Source organism: Humulus lupulus, chromosome 1, assembly GCF_963169125.1.
Source record: "Humulus lupulus chromosome 1, drHumLupu1.1, whole genome shotgun sequence".
Taxonomy (NCBI): domain Eukaryota; kingdom Viridiplantae; phylum Streptophyta; class Magnoliopsida; order Rosales; family Cannabaceae; genus Humulus; species Humulus lupulus.
In genome coordinates this window covers 167,140,714-167,162,377 of record NC_084793.1, presented here as the reverse complement: position 1 = coordinate 167,162,377, position 21,664 = coordinate 167,140,714, and positions in this window count along the sequence as shown.

The following is a 21,664-nucleotide window of genomic DNA, read 5'->3' as shown; positions in this document are numbered from 1 at the left end:
CTCTCTCTCATAGGTTTTCCTTATTTGGGGATTTATGTGTATAATCGGTTTCTATGCAGTCAAGTTCTAGCTTTGGTTACTGATTGGTAGTGAGTGGATTGTAAAGACAATGGATGTTGCATGAACAAATTGGATAGCAGCACTTTCTTAGTATTGGGAAGAAAACACCCAAGTTTGTTTCAAACCCTACTATGCTATTGTAGTGAGGGTGACATTTTTCATTGATGATATCTTAATTTGTAATGTCCACTAGATTGACGAAAATTGGGTTGCTTTCTCTGCTCCTGAATCAAGGAGTTAGATAAACTAGCTTTCTAAAGCTCACTCCTACTGACTTTCGTCTTAATATTTTGGGAACAATGTGCATTGCAACACTGATATTTTGATAGGTTATACAATAATGTGCATTGCAACATTAATATCATGTCCTTTCAGTATGTTTCTGCAGTGTTTAATCTATTACTAAATACATATGCAGGTTGTACAGCTGAATAACTGTAATGACCCAAATTCGCTAATAAGGCTTAAGGGCCTTGATTAGTGTGCCAGGAGGGCAGGTTGGGATTTATGTGTGATTTTATGAGTTAAATGCATGGTTATGATTTAAAGCATGTTATTTGGCTATTTGTTTAACTGAGACGCATGGCTATGTTTACTAGTATGCATGTAGGCCCGGATCGTGTTAGAAGGGCGTAATTGTATATTTGGCCATGTTGGGCATAACTGTATTGATATGTGATAAATGTATTCTGTGAATTGTACCGCATGGGTGTGGTTTAATTATTGTGATGCACGTGCCGAGACGGTCCTAGAGAGCTAGTTAACTTAAGAGTCACAACGGGATTTCTATACCCGGCTCGGGAGGAGCCTAGGGGTACCTCGGGAACTTTTTGGCTAAGTTGAGATTTAGCGGGTAATGGTTATTGGAGATTTAGTAACCTGGGTAACCATTAGTTACTGCTGTGGGTAACAAGTTTTAAGGTAAAAAGTGATAGAATTGAAATGAAGTGTAAAGACTTATGTGCCCTTGAAGGTTTAGTTAGGAGGATTAGTAGGAAAGGGTAAAATGGTCTTTTGGCAAGGGTTATAGACATTTTGCAGCTGGGATTTAGGGGTATACGGTTTGGGCATTTATGTCACTTGAGGCTTGATAGAAATTGAAGAGAAGAAAGAGAAGGAGAAAGAAGTTAGGGCAAGAAGAAGAAGAGAAGGAGAAGTGGGAGTCTAGGAGGAGATCAAGGACTTTGTGTGGGTTCTCCATTTGAGGTAAGGGTTTTATACACAATTAAGTTTTGATTTCTGTTTTGATTTGTAAAATCTAGAGCTTGAGTTAGTGTGTTTGAGTTTTGGTTTGAGTTGCTGAAAATGGGAATCAAGGGGTGGATTCTTGAGTGTGTTGATGTTTTGGCCTTGTATCTAGTGCCTATAGGTTGTTAAGTTGTTCATATGAAGCTTGGAATTGAGTTTTGGGGTTTAGATATTGGTTTAGGGTGATTTGAAGAGGTTGAAGCTCGGGAAAACGCGAAGGAAAAACCCAGAATTCTGGGTCTGCGAAGGCGTGCCGCGGCACGGGTTTTGCTTGCCGCGGCGGGGAGCCTCTGGTTTCTGGGTGCCGCGGCACAAGAAAGTTGTGCCGCGACACAAGGCTAATTTCAGGATGGAATTTTTAGGCAATTTTAGGCCTTTGCTCCGGGGGTTCGGGGGATGTCTCCGGGGTGTTGTTTTAAGGTTTTAGAGGTCCCGGGAGTGCGGGATTGGTCCCGGGAAGCGGTCTTAGATTTAGTTAGTGTTGAGGGATGTTTCTTGTGTGTTGTGACTAGGTTATTGGAGAGGCTCGTGCTAGGGGACCGTGCTCGCGGCGTGAGTGCATCAGGAGGCTCGGAATACAGGTAAGAAAACTATAACACCCGTAGGATAGGGCGTGGGCCCATAGTGTGATTGCCGGGCATGGCCCTATATTGCATGTTGCATGATGAGATGATTGCCGGGCATGGCCCTATATTGCATCACATGTTAGGGTGCAGATTTAAAATAAATTGGCATATGTTTGAATGTTGCTTGATTTATGTTATATATGTTGGTAATGAAATGAACGGCAAGGGCCGAGTGCGGCGTAGGCCGGGTACGACAGTGGAGCCGAAAGTAACACCTAGCACATGGGATGCTATAGTCAGGGCGGGGCCCGGTGGATACATGAGTTATCCTTGCGGTGAGAACCGATACCCCAGGGCTTTGGTAAGGTTTCTGGGGCGGCATGGCCGTGTTTGCTTAGTCTAATGGTTGACTTGTTTATATGTGGATTATCTGTTATGATAAACTGTATACATTGCATATGTTACGTTCTGCATGAGTTTTCTTGCTGGGCTCCGGCTCACGGGTGCTCTGTGTTGCAGGTAAGGGCAATGACTGAGTTAACCAACCATGAGTACGGAGAGCGTGAAGCGACGCGTACATGTTTGGCCTGCTCGACTGCTTTGGTTGGGGGTTTATTCGAAAATGGCTGTAATAATCTATGATTTTATGATTAAACAACTGTAAACTTATTTCAATATGTAAATAGTTTTCAAACCTTATTTTGGGATCCCAAGTGTTTAATACTAGAAGCTTTTTAATGAAACGTCGCATTTTCAAAGATTACAGCCCTAACTTTTAATTAGTCACACTTTTGTTTCAAAACTTCGGTTAGCGAGTTCACTGCACACTGTTTTGTCTTAAAACTCACTTAGTAACGGCTCTAAGGAAGTAGGGCGTTACAATAACCACACATGTTTCTGGGTTATGTTGGCTAAATGCAGTGAGGGATTTAAAATACATGGTTCATTTTATATATTTTAACAGTAATATACTATATATATAGTTATGGGGGATGTCAGTGTATTTTAGACTAACTTGGGGTCAAAAAAATATGTTGGTAGACTAGGGTACAATATGGTCTTTGATGAAAGACTAAGATACATTCCTATGGTTAGAATCATCTTGGTCATTCCAGCTCTTTGGGTATATAATATAGCTCTCCAAAAAATGCTATGATCCTAATATTGTACCGAATCACATATAATTATGTGCTGTTGGAGGAAAATTACTTTTTGTAATGATTAAATTGTTGCTTGGTTTAGTTGAATAAAAAAAATTAATTTCATAAACCATTTGTATTAATCAATTGTGAGTTTAAAATTGGAAATTTTTTTCTCAAGAAAACTTACTATTTGGATTCCTTTTTTCAAGTACACGAACACTAGTCTGAATAATTTTAATGTCTCCTTTTACTTTTAAATATATATATTTTTCACTAATAATAAAAATATATAGGATACTTCTGTGGTGCGGGCGTGCATAAAATTGCACTGTATTACATTAAAATCGAGTGTACACTAATTTTTTCTTCAAAAAGTAACCTTGGTTAGAGGGTTGTTACAGTAAACTCTTGATATTAATAAAAAAAAATTAAACTATCATTTCATCAACACATCCCACTTTAGCCTACTCCATTAATCTTATACCATTAAACAGAGGGTTTTATGGAGATTTTACTATTGAATTTTCTATACCATTATTCTTGTACCATTAATTATGTCACTCTCTTTGGTATTTTTCACACATTAGATCACTCACTTAGAACTGAGTTCCAACAATTTTGATAATTTGTATGATTTGTGCCATTATAATATTTAAATGATTTTATTTTCTATAATTTAATTTTCTTTAGAAGAGTTTGAATATCTTACATTTAGAAGAGTTTGAATATCTTACATATTCATCGATATTGAAGTAGGTTCTGAGATTTTTGTGTGTTGCGGTGATAACTGAAGGTTGAGAACTTGTGTGATATAGTGAAGTAGGTTCTGAGAAATTTGTGTGTTATGGTGACATAAGGTTGAAAACTTGTGTGTTGTTTAATTGTTTTAATTTATATTGACAAATTGTTACGTCAATAAAATAGGGGAAATACTACCCGATGTTTTATAGATCTAGTTATCATTTTTTAAAAGTATTGCATGCATCATTATTTTGATATATTTTATAATGTGGATGTATTGTAGGTTAAATCAAACTATAAGTATGTCTACCCAAGATGTTACCGAGTCTAATTGTGTGGATGATGTTGATTTTGTGCCTTCAACAAATATACAAGAAGTGCAATCTCTTGATAATAGAAGTGATGGAAATGAGAGCAGAGGTATAAAAAGAAAGAAAACACGTCCTGCATGGGATAATTTTACATTGCAAAAGATTGATGGAAAAATAAAAATACTTTGCAATCACTGTGGGAGGATATTAGTGGGAGAGAGTAGTAAGGGGACTAAACACTTACTTCACATGGAAAGATGTCAAGTAAGACAGAAACAACTTGCCAAGAATCCTAATGTAAGCCCCTTAGTGACCTTCAATCTTGATCCTGAACTAGGAAGAAAAAAGTTAGCTGAAATGATCATTCTACATGAGTACCCTTTGTCGCTGGTAGAGCATAGTGGTTTTATAGACTATTCGAATACTATTTCACCTATGTTTCAAATGGTGTCAAGGAATACAATTATGTCTGACATTTTAAAAATATATAATATTGAGAAGGAAACATTTAGAGAAGTTTTGGAGAAAAATAAAAGTAGAATAGCCTTAACCACTGATATGTGGACTACCAATCATCAAAAGAGGGGGTATATGGTTGTGACAACTCACTCTATTGATGATTCTTGGAAGTTGCATAGTCAGATTATAAGCTTTAGATATGTGCCATGCCCACATGATGCTCCAACACTTACAAAAACACTAAGTTCTTGCATGTCTGAATGGAATATTGAACACAAGATTAGTATAGTGATTGTAGATAATTGTACTACGAACGATGCAATAATTCCACTTTTGAAGGAACAATTTGATTCTAAGTGTTTCCTTTTAAATGGAAAGCTACTTCATATGCGTTGTTCTGTGCATATTTTGAATCTAATTGTTAGGGATGGCTTGTCTATTATTGGTGACAGCATTGACAAGATTTGAGATAGTGTTGCTTATTGGTCGGGCACACCAAAGAGGTATGAACAATTTGAGGACACTGCTCGTCTTCTCGGAGTGACATGTACTAGAAAGTTGTCACTTGATTGCGTGACAAGGTGGAATTCAACGTACTTGTTGCTCAAAACAATTTTATTGTACAATATAGTGTTTGAATGATCAAAGCTACGTGATCCAAAGTATAAATGTCTACCATCAGAAAATGATTGAATTAGAGCTCATAAATTATGTGACAAGTTGGAAGTGTTTTATGAGGTGGCAGAGTTATTTTCTGGAACTAAGTATCCTACTGCAAATCTTTTTTCCCAATGATATGTAAAATTAAGATGAAAATTGAATCATGGATGACATCAGATGAGTTGTTTATTAAGAATATGGCAACTCAAATGATGTCTAAGTTTCAAAAAAGTTGGGAAGAGATTCATGGACTTATGACTGTTGTAGTTGTTTTGGATCCAAGGTACAAATTTATGTTGATCGAATATTTTTTTCCTAAGCTTTATGGAAATGGTCTGTATGAGATTGAAATTGAGAAGGCCCACAAGCTTTTTTATGATCTATTAGATGAGGATAAGTATAAATGTCTTGATTTAAGTGAAAGAAGTCAGCAATTGGATAATGCATCAACATCTTTTTCAACACAGGATGATCTATCTAACCATGATACATATGTTATAGTTGTATCTGGTGCAGAGAGTGTGAAGTCAGAGTTAGATGCCTATTTGGATGAGAAAGTGTTACCTAGAGCTGATGAATTCTTTGATATATGCAATTATTGGAAGGTAACATGATTTAAATATCCCATGCTGAACAAGATTGCCAGAGACATATTTGTTGTGCCTATTAGCACTACTGCTTCAGAGTCTGCATTTAGCATTGGTGGTAGACATGTGGGTTCACATTGATCGAGACTTCATCCAACTATATTGGAGGCATTGGTCTGTACTCAAAGTTGGTTGGTGAAAGAAAAACAAGGTATTTATACTTATATTTTATTTTATATATATAACTGTTTGGTTTGTACTCAAAGTTTGTTGGTGAAAGACAAACAATGTATTTATACTTATCTTTTTTTTTAATATTTTGATAGTTAATCTTTGATATTTTTTTTTCTGCAGGAGCGACTAAACTAGTCACCATTAATGATGAAGATAATGATGTAGATCCAACTATGGTAATTATTTTAGTTTTTAAAATAAATCAAATAAATTATTAAACTTCTATTATTAATACTTTTGTTTCTTTTCTTTGTAGGACCCATACATAATAGATCTTGAAGATTATGGTACTATATGAATGTTTTATAATTGATTTAATGTATTTATTATACTTCATTATTAGTATATGCTGGTGCATTTTTAATATAATTAATGATATGATGATATGATTCAATCAAATATATGATGCATACAATAAAATGAAATGTAAATGAAAAAAGACTAAAGAAAAATTAAGTAAAATGACATATAGAAAATAACTTCAAATATAATTTGATTAATTTTGTTTTATATGGATGTTTTTCTGGGTCGTCACTAATGTCAAAATCACCTATTCCATCTATAAGATTCATTGCATTGATATAATAACTTGTGTCAATAGTGATATGGATTTTAAAATTTTAAAACTTTGTTTTTTTTTGTTGAAAAAATTTCATTTATACCTTAAAACTTTTTAATAGTACTATGATGTGATTATATATATATATAAACTCCTTGTCGGATCGGGTCTGACCCGACCCGGATGGACCAGGTCGGATCAGATCCGATCTGCTCCAAACACCTATTGGGTCAGATCGGGGCAGGGCAGGAGTATATTTGGGTTGGGTCTAATCACTACTGTGGCGGATCAGAATCGCCCCATTTACATCCCTACTTTCTCTATAGTATAGAACTCAAACTTTGCGGGTGCCATTTTTTTCTCTCTCTAGGTACGCGACCATTTTTATGCCACGAGCTTGATATTCCCCCAAGACTTGGATAACCACTAGCTGCGAGTCGCTATAGCAATGTATAGCCCTTGCTTTGAGCTCTCTGGCTATTCAAAGTCCCACTAGTAACGCCTTGTATTCAACCTCATTGTTTGACGCTTCGAAGCCGACCTTAAAGCCGAGTGAAGATGATTTCTTGTTGGGCTAATTAATATGATACTTGCCCCTGATTGATTTTCGTTAAAGGATCCGTCAACATAAAATTCCATAGCTCGCGGGTTGGGGTTACAACTTCGTCGTTGGAGATCCTGGTACATTCAACAATAAAATTTTCCAATGCTTGTCCTTTGATTGTGGTTCTAGGGTGATATGTGATCTCGAATTGTCCGAGTTTGACAACCCACTTTAACAATCTTCCATACGCTTCTAGCTTGGACAAAACTTGTCGTAATGGCTGGCCAGTTAACATATGAATAGGATGTGCTTGGAAATAGGGTTGAAGCTTTCGAGAAGCCTGTATCATGCTCAAAGCCAATTTTTCCACTAATGGGTACCTTGATTCTACCCCCAATAATCTTTTGTTGACATAGTCTACCGGTTTTTGTATTTTCTTATCCTCTCGCACTAGTACTAAACTAATGACGTGCTCAGTTGTTGCGAGGTATAGATACAAAATTTCTCCTGTAATCGGTTTGGACAAGATTGGTGGTTCGACGAGGTATTTCTTAAGGTTTTGAAATGCGAGCTTGCACTCTTCTGACAACTCGAATTTTTCCCCCTCTTAACAGGTTAAAGAATGGAAAGCATCAGTCTGACTTCCACATCATAGAATTTTACACCAGATTAAGATTTATATATTCTATAATGGTTTGATATTAAAATTTTCTACACAAGTTGATAAAGTTGTTAGGGGTTCATTAATGAATCAATACCCTGATGATGCATTTGAGATATTGGAGGATCTGACTTCCAAAAATTGATAAAGCTATTAGGGGCACATTAATGCATCAATACCTTGATGATGCATTTCAGATATTGGAGGATCTGACTTCTAATAATTATAAATCTCATGACAGAGCCAGTTCTAGAAAAGTAGCGAGTATTTATGAAGTTAAATAGTTGACATCATTATCTGCTAAAATGGTGTCATATCTTGAAGCATCGAGTAAGAAGATTGAAAGCATATCTATTGGTCAACAACAATATATGTAGTCAATACAACAAGTTCAAAATATGAAAATATTTTGTGACTTGTATGGAGAAGATCATTCAAGTCGTCAGTGCCCACTAGTTTATCACGATGCTACACAACATGAAGTGTTAGGAATAATGCCCTAAAAGAATGTAAAGACATTTTATTGATTTAAATAAAATTATAATTTTATTATATTTGAATGTTATAATTATTGTTTGAATTAATTATTGTTGACGCGGTTCTTCGCCAACAGGAAATTAAGAAAAGAAGAGAAAGGGATTAGTGCTTATGTTGAACCGAAACAGATATATGATCTTAGAAATGAAAAGGTGACTCAAGACACGTTTTTTAAGTGGTTCAAAGGTTAAAATCCTTCTACTCCACTAGTCAGTATTATTGCTATTTACTGGATATTTGATTACAGGGTATTTCTTACGAGAGAGAATCCAACCCTTATTTACTCCCAGGGTCTCCATATTTATAGGAGAAGGCACCTGGGAGTTGGTAAGAAGGTCATCCCGTGACCTTCTTACCTATCGCATGAACTTTGTGACATTCATGATTAATTCCTAAACCTGACACATAAGTGTGGTCAAATCAATAGGTAAGGAGATAATGGGCCGCACGGCCCAACCCAGTCGTGGGTGTCTGAATACGCACGTTCCTACTGCGTGTCCAAGAAGTCAGGGGCATATCAGACATGTGATGTTTGATATATGCACGTTTACGTTACGTGTGTTGACTTTACAAAGGGTCATAGCCTCCAACTCCAGCTCGTACCACGAACTGGATACTTGACTCGTCCTTCGGCCTTCAGAGTCCGGACTCAGTTCTCAGGCGATCTTGGTGAACCCTGGGTTACCTCAAACTAAGGAGGTACGATCTTATGATGGCAGCTCCGGTTTTGGGGATGTCCACGAGATAATCATGATTAGGCCGTAGCTCAGCTCGCTAATCATCCCGTGGGAAAATCAGGGCGTACATGTGCATCCCAAGCCCCTGCTCGTGGTAAACGACATCGTATAAGGCCACAGTAGGGACTTTTAGGCTTCCCCATGGACTCTCCACATTCCACACTTTACGCAGGCGCCTGATACGTGGAACATCGTGGTTGGTGACGGTACGTCTTCCGAGAACCGCATTTAATGGCCTAGCCCATGCCCAGCCATAGTTTCGTATTTCGAGTGGAGGGCCTTGGATCCCACATCAGGGCCATCCAACGATCCCTCTTTACGTGACCCTTCACGTATATAAAAGGGGTGGCCACCCTACGCACGGGCCACCCTTTCATTTGAAATTTCTCAGAACTCCTCTCCTTCTTCTCTCTTCATCTCAGAAGAAAAACCCTCTTCTTGCCGACTGTCATTCTCAGTGTTCAAGAAGCTCAGGCGTAAGGACTCCTTCAGAGCTTTGGAAACAAATACTCCGACGAAGCTCCCACCTAGGCGACACCCTCATCCACCTCCCAATCTAACACTCTGTAAGTCCCCTGACCATGCGTATTTTGAAAATATTTTTCACTGTAGCTTAGGTAAATATTTACTGTAGCCACATGCAAGGGTTTACTGGTTTTGTGGGTATGAGGGGTGAAAGCCTTTTAGGTTAGGGTATTTTTTCCGTAGGAAATCATTTTAGGAGTATGGTTTACAAAATGCATTTTTTGGGGAAAATTTATAGGTAGGAGTTTTGGAATTTTGGGTGCAAAACCGGGTAGCATAGGGGACACGCTTCACAGGCGGTTTTGCCTTTCATGCCTATTGGAACTTTCCCTCCAATTCTATCCTGACCCTCCTGACACACGAATTCCGAGTAATCAGGGATCTGTTGGGAGCACAGGCGCGTGTTCATTGGACCGCGTGGTCCCACTCTTCACGGGCTGGGCTTACCTCAGCTTGTGTAAAGAACATTTGATTTTTCCTCATGCTTAGGTCGCCTTTTCTGAAATTTTTTCTTTTGCTTGTTAGGCGACCAGATGGCACCGAAGAGGAACGCTCCAAAGAAAACCATCCGTAGCTCGGCCTCCCACCAGGACAAAGGAAAGGCGGTGATGCTGGACTCCCCGATCCCTAACTTTGGGCCGGCAGTGGTGGAGGAGCTCGAGGTGGCTCCTGACGCATTTTTCGAGGCAGAGAGGATCATCTCAAAGATTACCGACCAGACGAAGATAAAAAATTTATTCCTCTCCCACAACATCGGGATGGGGAGAGCGTCAGTGGTTGCCCGACCTCCTGCGGAAGGAGAGCGGAGCTGCGTGCCGCTCGACGAGGAATTCGCGGCCTGGAGCGGCGAGCATTTCAAGGCGGGGGCATTCCTCCCGCTGGACCAGTATTTTGTTGACTTCCTAAATTATGTGAAGTTGGCCCCATTTCAGCTCCCCCCCAAATCTTATCGGTTGTTGGAGGGGTTGAGATATTTGTTTTTGAAGCACGAGTGGGAGATCCCCACTCCAGCGGACATTTTGTACTTCTTTTGCCTCAAGGCTAGCCCGGATCAGCAGGGGCGAGGCGACAGGTTTTACTACCTAACCCAATTTCCAAATACGGCTGCGGTCATTGAGCTGCCCAGCCACCCCAACGACTTTAAGGATCAGTTCTTCATGTCGACGGGGTTCAGAAACTGCGAGTTCCACTACTTCAATCGTCCTCATAAGTGTTGTTTTTTTTTATCCTTAGCTCATAAGTTAAGTGTCGTTTAGCTCCTCCTGTATTCCTTTCTGACTTAGATTAATCCTCCAGCCATCTTCGTGATGACAGAGAAATCTGTGACCCTCAGCGCCCAATATGAGACACTGGCGGGCATGCCCCCCTCGTGAGAAGGATTATCGCGTGTTCGTAACAGACGAGACGATGGTGGCCTGCAAGCTGATTTTCCCAAATCAGACTTTGAACCTAAGGAGACCCCGGGGGCTTCCCCCAGCTCGCGACACCAGACCCATCATCGTGGAGGAGGTCGCGGGAAATGAAGATGAGGAGGACGAGGACGGCGAAGTTCCCCTCGTGAGGAACAGGAAGCGGGCGTTGGAGGTCGCCCAGAGGACGGGCGAGGAGAGGATCCAGTCCGGAGCAGCCGCGGGTCCTTCTGGCCAAGGTAACCCTTACTTGTTTAGGAGTTTAGATAGAGCCACAGCTGACCCCCGGCTGGCTAGGTTCAATCCTAGGCAGCTCGTCCATCGTCACCGAAGTGATCCGGACCTGAACACAACCCTGCTCCACTGTGTTGACCGGCTTGTGCTGGACTGCCAAGATAGCCGGCGTAGGGGTACCGTAGTAGTAGATAACACCCTAGTCTTTAGGTCGATCCTATTTGAGGAATATGGGACCAACCTTCGGTCATGGCCATCACTCCGGAGGGGTGCCGTAGCTCCGGGGCTTAGGCAATATGTAGAAGAATCTTGCCCAGAACCGGAGTCAGATCCAGAACTTTCACCAGCTCGGGAGATAATCGACTTATATTCTCCTGCAGGAGCTCCGGAGCCGTTGGTCGTAACCATAGGTTCTTCAAGCCCGGGGGGTAGGATCCCTCTTAGTATACATATACTTTAATTTCTCTTTTACCCCTTTGTTTTTGTTTCTGTATGAATACCAACTCTTGTACTGACCATGTTTTTGTTTAGACATAAAAGATGGCTCAGCCCGAGGAGAGCCTGCGAGGTGCGTTCGCCGGGGGGAATCCCCCAGCTGGGGCCGCTGGAACAAGAATGAAAGGGCTTTGGACGTCCAAGCACGCCACCGGGACCCCCACCAAGTCTCCTGCAAAGGAGAAGGAGCAAGCCCCAGCTGTCTAGGTCGTGGGAGCGGTCCCTCCCGCTGTAGGGGAAAGCATCATGCCCCCACCCCCTCCGCGAGCTCCGGCCGCCGCCCGGGACGCAGGAACGGAGCTCGAGGCTTCGGTGATTGTGCCCTCCGAGGTACGCATCCGAGTCAATCCTCAGGACCTGGAGAAGATCCCAGAGGCCTTCTGGGGAACGGTGTATGAGTCGGCGAACTACACCGTTAGCCACATATACAAGTTCACCGAGAAGGAGCTTCGGGCCATCGAGAAAATGAGCCCGGTGGGCGTGATGGAGTCTTCAATGGGCATGACCTTAACGGTAAGCTGACTTACCCTTTTATGGCTTTTTATTATTACCCTTTGCCCTATTTTTTCTTTCTTCTCTTTTTTCTAAGGCAATTATCCCTCATCTCTCGCAGGGCGTCGTTGCTCTTTACCGGAGCATCGCCAGGACTAAAACCCAGCTCAAGGATATGAGGAACGAGCGCCAGACCTCTCTGCAGGCGGCTAAGGATGCCTTGGCGGCCTCGCAGGTCGAGTTGGAAAAGACCCGCTTGAAGGTTCAAGGACTCGAGACCGCCCTCGCCACCTCGCGGACAGATCTAGTTGTCGCGAAGGCTGAGGCCAAGGCCGCCCTGGAGGCCGAGCAGACAACTTCGGAAAAAGCCTTGGAAGACCTGCTCTACTATTGCTGGGCCTACAACCCGGACGCTGACTACTCCTTCCTGTCAGCGAGCCTTTGGGAGTGCTTGCTGGTGAAGTGCCAAGCTCACCTTGATAAATAAGCGCCCTCCGAGGCCGGGGAAGGCTCCGGCGCAGCTGAGCAGGGCGAGACGGCGACCTCCAAGGGGCCACCTGGCCCAGGTTAGGGCCTTCCTCTCTCTTGCCCTTTCCTTCAATATTTTTATCTCTTTTCTTGTGTGTGTAACCTATGCATGAGGTGTTTCCACCTCGAGACAATTGACATAATTTTATTTTTGATTGATTCTCTTTCTTGCCCTTACGCATTTTGGTTACAATTTATGAAAAACTTAGTCCGCGTTAATCTTTTATCCATATCTCGAGCTCTTTAGGAAGAACAACGATCAATAGATTTAAATCAACTTCTAAGTTTTATGACCCGGTTATATCCAAGAACTTAATTTGAAAACTTAGTTCTTGTTAACTTTTATCCATATCTTGAGCTCTTTAGGAAGAACAATGATTAATAGATTTAAATCAACTTCTAAGTTTTATGACCCGGTTATATCCAGGAACTTAATTTGAAAACTTAGTTCGTGTTAACTTTTATCCATATCTCAAGCTCTTTAGGAAGAACAACGATCAATAGATTTAAATCAACTTCTAAGTTTTATGACCCGGTTATATCCAGGATAGGACTAAGTTAGCGTTAATCCTTATCAATATCTCGCATTTTTTAAGAAAAACAACGGTCAATCGATATGAATCAACTTCTAAGTCATTAAGGAGACTTGGTTATATCCAGGTACCATATGCCCCCCAAGTAACTGGGAAAGGGTCTTTAGTGGTTACTTTAGATTACACTTGAAAACATGTACAAATATAAACAAAAAGCTGATTTTCATTGCTTAATACATAAAAAATGGCCTTCCAGGCCTTACAAGTGAATCATTGATAGTATTTCTTTAAATGGATGGCATTCCAAGTTCGTGGGACTGCCACTCCATCAAGCTGAGCTAAGTTATAAGTTCCCTCCTTAATGACCTCGATGATTTGATATGGTCCTTCCCGGTTCGGTCCCAAGACTCCATCATTGGGGTCCTTACCGGCTAAGAAGACTCTCCTTAGGACCAGGTCGCCAACGCTGAAAGCGCGCTTTTTGACTTTGGAGTTGAAATTGCGAGTGACCTTCTGTTGATAATGGGCGAGCTGGAGTTGCGAATCTTCCCGCCTTTCGTCAACTAAGTCGAGGGAATTGCACAGTAGCTCATGGTTACGGTCCTGGTCGTAAGACTGGACCCTATGCGAAGGCACCTTAACCTCCACGGGGAGGACTGCCTCACTCCCAAAGGTTAGGGAAAAAGGAGTATGACCTGTAGGAGTCCGATGCGAGGTCTGGTATGCCCATAGGACCTGGGGGAGCTGTTCTGGCCAGACCCCCTTCGCTTCATCTAATCTCTTCTTGAGGCTCGCCTTTAGAGTCTTGTTGACAGCTTCGACCTGGCCATTCGCCTGAGGATAGGCCACGGAGGAGAAACTTTTCACAATTCCGTACCTTTCACAAATCTCGGTGAACAGGTCGCTGTCGAACTGAGTGCCGTTATCGGAAACGATCTTCTTGGGCAGGCCGAATCGGCAAAGAATGCTTTTAACCACGAAGTCAAGCACTTTTTGGGACGTTATCGTCGCCAGAGGTTCTGCCTCTGCCCACTTCATAAAGTAGTCGATGCCCACCACGCTGTAGCAGACCCCACCCTTTCCGGTAGGGAGGGCGCCCACCAAGTCGATCCCCCAAACTACGAACGGCCATGGGGACGAGATCATCTTCAGCTCGACTAGAGGAGCTCGGGCAACTGCAGCAAATTGCTGGCACTTGTCGCATTTCTTCACGTATGAGATCGAGTCTTTGGACAGAGTTGGCCAGTAATACCCTTGCCTCGGGACCTTTAAGGCCAACCTCTGCCACCCCAGTGTGGTCTCCGCAAAAACCCTCGTGCACCTCCTGCAGGATGGCTTTTGCTTCACCCGGAACAACACATCGTAGGAGAGGCAGGGAGTGCCCACGTCGGTACATCATCCCGTCCACCATCGTATACCTTGGTGCTTGATACAGGACTCGTCGTGCATCATTACGCCCTTCAGGCAGCTTTCCCCCAACGAGATACTCAAGGATGGGGGTCATCCAGGTCGGCCTGGCATCGATCATCTCGACCTCCGTCCTGACATCTTCTATGCTTTGTTTCTCCAAGAATTCTATTGGCACAAACCCCAAGGTCTCTGTTTCCCCAGAGGTGGCGAGCTTGGCAAGAGCATCTGCGTTAGCGTTCTGCTCCCGAGGTATCTGTTCAATCGAGCCTCGCTCAAACGAGGACAACTCAACTTTTACCTTTACCAGATAGGCGGCCATCTTTGGTCCCCGTGCTTGATATTCGCCCAGAACCTGATTTACCATGAGCTGGGAGCCACTGAAGCACTGGACGGAGCTCGCCTACAACTCCTAGGCTATCCTCAGCCCTGCCAGCGAAGCTTCGTATTCGGCCTCGTTGTTGGAGGCCTTGAATCCAAATCTCAGTGCCGAGTGGAATCTATGTCCCTCGGGGGATATCAAAATGATTCCAGCTCCAGAGCCGTTCTCGTTGGATGAACCATCCACAAAGATCCTCCACGACACCTGGAGCGAGGTGACCTGGGGTGAGTCTTCTGCAGGATCCTCCTGGAATCCTGTGCACTCGGCTACAAAATCGGCCAGGGCCTGACTCTTTATAGCAGTTTGAGGGGTGTACAGAATCTCGAACTGGCTGAGTTCGATTGCCCACTTTAACAAGCGTCCCGATGCTTAAGGATTTTGCAAAACCTGCCTTAAAGGCTGATCGGTCATGACGTGTATTGAGTGGGACTGGAAGTATGGACTGAGCTTTCGCGAGGCCGTGATTAGGCAGAACGCCAATTTCTCCATCAACGGGTACCGAAATTCAGCCCCGAGAAGTGTCTTGCTGATGTAATAGACTGGTCTTTGAACTCGGTCTTCCTCTCGTACCAATACGGCACTAGCTGCATCCTCCGTGACAGCTAGGTAGAGAAAAAGAGGCTCCCCTGCTTTTGGTTTGGATAGTACGGGCGGCTCGGCCAGATGTGCTTTCAGGTCAAGGAATGCGCTTTCGCACTCTTCTGTCCATTCGAACTTCTTGTTTCCTCGGAGCAGGTTGTAGAATGGAAAACACTTATCGGTGGACTTGGAAATAAACCGATTGAGGGCTGCCACTCTTCCTGTCAGGCCTTGGACATCTATTCGCGACCTTAGCGAGGGAAGCTCGAGCAGTGATCTGTTCTTGTTGGGGTTTGCTTCGATTCCTCGTGTATTGGCGATGAACCACAGGAATTTCCCTGATGCGACTCCAAAAGTGAACTTCTGTGGATTAAGCCTCATGCCATATTCCCGTATTATCTTAAAACATTCTTCCAGGTCGGAAACATGGTCGTCGGCAGTCTTTGACTTGACTACCATGTCATCAATGTACACTTCCATGTTTTTTTTGATCTGGTCTGCGAACATTCTATTGACTAACCTTTGGTAGGTAGCTCCGGGGTTCTTCAGCCCGAACGACATGACCTTGTAATAATAAACGTTAGTCGGGGTCATGAAACTGGTGTGTTCCTGGTCCGCCGGATTCATGGCGATCTGATTGTAGCCCGAGTACGCGTCCATAAAATACATGAGCTCGTGCCCCACCGTGGCATCTACCAACTGGACAATCCTTGGCAATGGAAAACAATTCTTGGGGCAGGCTTTATTCAGGTCGGAGAAGTCTATGCAGGTTCGCCATTTTCCGTTGGGCTTCGAGACCAGCACGGGGTTGGCAACCCATATTGGAAACTTGGCTTCACGGATAAAGCCACATTTTTTGAGCCGGGCCACCTCTTCCTCCAAGGCTTCAGCCCTGGTTGTTCCTAGGCGTATTTGCTTCTGGGACTTGGCGGGAATGCTTTTATCTAGATGAAGTGTATGCATGATGACACTCGGGCTGATTCCCACCATGTCCTCGTGGGACCATGCAAATACGTCCAGGTTATTTCGTAGAAACTCAGTCAGCTCCGCCTTCCTCTTGCTGCAGAGGTCTTTCCCGAGCATGACCATCCGTGATGGATTCTGCGGATCAATGTTCACTTCCTCGAGCTCCTCAATAGCCTGGAGCTCGGATCTGTTCTCGCCTATTCGGGGGTCAATATCCTCACTTAAGACGACATTTTCCCCTTCGTTGTTTTGAGGTTTTTCAGTCTCAGGATCAGCTAAGGGTTCCTGAGATTCCTCTTCACCACTTTGGATGGCCATTGCCAGCTGCCCGAGTTTAGATTTTCCCTTCATGGAAATGCTGTAGCATTCCTTGGCAGCGAGCTGATCGCCATGGACAGTGCATATTCCCATGGAAGTAGGGAATTTTATCGCGAGGTGGCGAATGGAAGTGACGGCCTCAAACGCCATGAGCGTAGGTCATCCCAAAATTGTGTTGTACGCAGCGGTGCAGTCAATGACCACGAACTCGAGGATTTTCGAGAATGTTCGAGGTCCTTCTCCCAGGGTGATCACCAACTCGATCGTCCCTATGGCCGTCGATCCTTCTCCCGAAAAACCATATAACATCATGGAGTTCGCCTTCAGCTCGGCGACGGTCAAACCCATCTTCTCTAACATGGATCGGAATAGGAGGTTCACTGAGCTCCCGTTGTCGATCACCACCCTCCTCACCTTCCGATTGGCGAGCTGAACTGCCACGACCAAAGGGTCGTTGTGAGGGAACTGGACATGGCCCGCAACTTCCTCCATAAAAATGATCGGTGGCTTTTCCAATCGCTGCTGTTTTGGCAGGCGCTGCTCCGGGACGAACTCTACTCCGTTATGCGCCTTCAGTTCATTCACGTATCTATTCTGGGCGCCTCTGCTCGTGCCAGCCAAATGCGGTCCTCCAGAGATGGTGGATATCTCCCCTCCAACCAAGGGAGGATTGACGTCCTGGTCTACCCTAGGCCCGGGCAGTTTGGCCAGGAGTTCTGGAGCAGGTCGACCTGCTGGAACCTTGTTCCGTGCGTATTGAGCCAAGGGGCCGGCTTGGATGAGGGTCTCGATCTCATCTTTTAAATGCCTACAATCATCGGTATTGTGGCCAACATCGTTATGAAAACGGCAAAACTTGGAGGTGTCTCTCTTCCCCTTGTGGTGCTTTAATGGCTCCGGCCTCTTCCAGGGGACTCGAGCAGAGTTGGCTTGGAAGATACTCTCCCTAGACTGGGTGAGCTCTGTATAAGTCGCATAGACGCGCTTGAATTTTTCTACGGACTTATTCTTCTTTTGGTCGTGCTGGCCGCCTTCACCATTCCCCTTTCTTTTGCCTCCACCGAGCTAGTTGTTCTGTGTGACATTTTGGGTGGCTGCCACGACCTCCGTCCCCACTCCAGCGGGCTGATCAGGGACCTGGCTGGTTTCTGCGGCCAAGGCTTCGGCTTCCTCCAAGTTTATCCATTCCTGGGCCCTGTTAAGGAATTCATTAACCGAGCTGACTCCCTTTCTTTGTATGTCTCTCCAGAGATCCCCTTCGATGAGGATTCCAGTTCTCATGGCCATGAGCCTGGAGCTATCATCTGCGTCTCTGGCCCGAGCAGCAACGTTCGCAAATCTGCTTAGGAAGGCCTCCAGAGTTTCACCAGGCTGCTGCCTCACGTTAGCCAAAGGCTCGGAATGCCCTTTTGAAATCCGCAGAGAAAGTCTTCCAGGAGCTGATTGACTGTCTTTTACCTTGCTTGAACCACTGCCTGGCAGGTCCAGTCAGTGTGGAAGGAAAGATTAGACACCTCAGCTTGGGGCCAATGTTGTGGGCCATCATCAGGGTGTTAAACATCCCTAGGAGATCCGACGGGTCTCCGTCTCCATTGAACTTAGACAGGTGCGGCATACGGAAACCAGGTGGGTAAGCCGTTGCTGCTATGCTGGGGGCAAAGAGCTCCATCTCGTCCCCATAATCATATTCATCTTTTTCTTTTTCTGACAGGAGCTTCCTCATCAGCTCCTCCATCTGGGCTAGGCGCTCGAGGGTTTGGTCCTGGTGTCCTTGGTTGTTTCAGGGCTGTTCAACAGCTCCGGATCCATTGTACATATTTGGTGGGTTATTGCCCCTCCTATCTTGAGATAGGTTATTTGGGGCATTCCCTCCGTTACGTACTTCGGACAGGGCCCCCCCCTGAGCGAGCGTGGCTATCTCCTCCTGCTGGCTCCCCTCTATGAGAGTTAAGGCGATCTCGCAGGTCGTCCCCTTGGGTGGTTTGATGACTTTGTGCCGAACTCAAACGCTGACGCAAGTCTCCCCCAGAGAGATCGCTCCGGCGACTGCCGGTCCAGTGGCTCCTGCTAGATAGGCTCGGAGTCCGCCCTTGGTGGTGATGACCTGGGCTTTCCCTTGGCGCCCTACTTCGCCGGGAAGGTCCAGCTGATGGCAGGTTCCTCCTGCTACTTCTGTAGGCTGGAATATCTCAGACAGGCCGAGGAGGAGATGGATATCTGATTGGAGACAGAAGATGCCTGACTGGAGAGGCGATCCTGGTTCCATCTAGAAGGATCAAGTTCGGTGGGGGCCTTTTGGCCCTGCCAACCTGCTGGTCCCGAGCCTGGCGATCTGTACGAGGCGCAGGACGGTTATTGGGGACGGGCTGATGCTGCAAGCCCTCCCCGGATCTCCTTCTAGAATTTCCTCGAGCTCCCCTGGGCGCTCTCGAGGATGGTTGGGAGCTAGGAGTTGACGTCCTGGCCGAACGGCTGTATTTCTGTTGCCTGGCTCCAGGCACTTCTTCGAAGCATGCCTCTCGATGGTGTGATGAAGGAGTGGAGTTGGCAATCGGAAATCTGTCCGAGCGCCTATGCCTGGACCGGTTACCCCGGCGAGACTTAGGAACCTCGCTTTGCCTCTCTCCGACGTTAGCGTCAGTTGTGAGAGGGGGTAGTCGGGCCAGCATATCCTTGATCTGCTGGTTAGCTATTGCTAGCTGGCTCCTCAGCTGAGCGTTCTCCATCTCCACCGCTGTGTAATAACACGGGTTTGGATTAGGTGGCCGGGGTGCCGAACTTCCGGTGTCATCTTGGCCCGCCGGCTGCTTTCCTGGCCGCTGCAAGGCTTCAGGAACTTGTTCACCAGGGATGGCAGTATGATGAGCCTCCTGCCCATCATGCTGTTCTGCCTCGTTTCCGTGCCAGGATTGAGTAGTCACCATAGTTGGATGTTTGCGACAGCACTAATCGAACTTGCTCTCAATGAAAGCACCAAACTGGTTACGCAGCTCTTCGCCTACAGGAAATTAAGAAAAGAAGAGAAAGGGATTAGTGCTTATGTTGAACCGAAACAGATATATGATCTTAGAAATGAAAAGGTGACTCAAGACACGTTTTTTAAGTGGTTCAAAGATTAAAATCCTTCTACTCCACTAGTCAGTATTATTGCTATATACTGGATATTTGATTACAGGGTATTTCTTACGAGAGAGAATCCAACCCTTATTTACTCCCAGGGTCTCCATATTTGTAGGAGAAGGCACCTAGGAGTTGGTAAGAAGGTCATCCCGTGACCTTCTTACCTATCGCATCAACTCTGTGACATTCATGATTAATTCCTAAACCTGACACATAAGTGTGGTCAAATCAATAGGTAAGGCGATAATGGGCCGCACGGCCCAACTCAGTCGTGGGTGTCTGAATACGCACGTTCCTGCTGCGTGTCCGAGAAGTCAGGGGCATATCAGACACGTGATGTCTGATATATGCACTTTTACCTTGCGTGTGTTGACTTTACAAGGGGTCATAGCCTCCAACTCTAGCTCGTACCACGAGCTGGATACTTTACTCGTCCTTCGGCCTTCAGAGTCCGGACTCAGTTCTCAGGCGATCTTGGTGAACCCTGGGTTACCTCTAGCTAAGGAGGTACGATCTTATGATGGCAGCTCCGGTTTTGGGGATGTCCACGAGATAATCATGATTAGGCCGCAGCTCAACTCGCTAATCAGCCTGTGGGAAAATCAAGGCGTACAATTATATAATAATATCAAGAAAATTCCTTATTCATTCATGAGAATATGATCTTGTATTAGTACAAGAGAATTATGATCATATATAATGAATAAAATAGTCAGTAACATATTAAAGTATGAAATTTTTAATGAATGGTTAGTAGTGCGGTTTACTAAGCATACGGGATGCAAGTGATCTAGATTCGGATTACTGATGTGCATAGACATCTTAGTAAAGGTGATGTATATAATAGAGATTATATATGACAAGACTAATGAGAATTAATTATCTTTATAAACTTTCCGTTTAGCATAAAGATTTAATTCTTATCATAATAGATGATCATTTGTAGATCAATCTAAATCCTGAGTATTCATGAACTCCTGTTTGTGTTTATTGGATCTTTTTATTCACTCATTAAGGTTTCTTAGTATAGTGAGGCTAATGACTTTTGTTTTGGACATTCAATATCATTAATGGATGGGAACATGATTTACAATAATGGAATTCATACTTTCCAGATTTTTTTGGACTCGCGTTGCGAGATCTAAAAACATTCTTTTAGGACTCGCATTGCGAGTCCTAAAAAACCTCAGTTTTTAAGGCTCTCAAATAGAGGACTCGCGCCCCGCGAGTCCTAAAAAACCTTTTTTATAGTAGTAGTTAAAATACATAAAAATTCAGTAGGATATGGGATCCAATTGTTTGAAAATAAAACATAACTTAAATCTTAAAATTCATTACAAAACATAGTGCGGAAAATACATAGAAACATAATAAAATGAATAAAAGCAACTTCATCCTCGAACCATTCACGCAGTCCACCGAATCCATTCTCCCTCAATACACAATCCCAAGCTGCCAAGAATCTTACCGCTGCACATATAAAACAAAGGAATTAGCCTAATGCCCAGCAAGGAAAATCTACTAAAAGCATGAAACATAAACAAAAACATAACCTATAAACATATAACATATAACTATAAACATATATCGTAATTCTAACCCATGTACATGGTAATCATTGGGGTTTGCT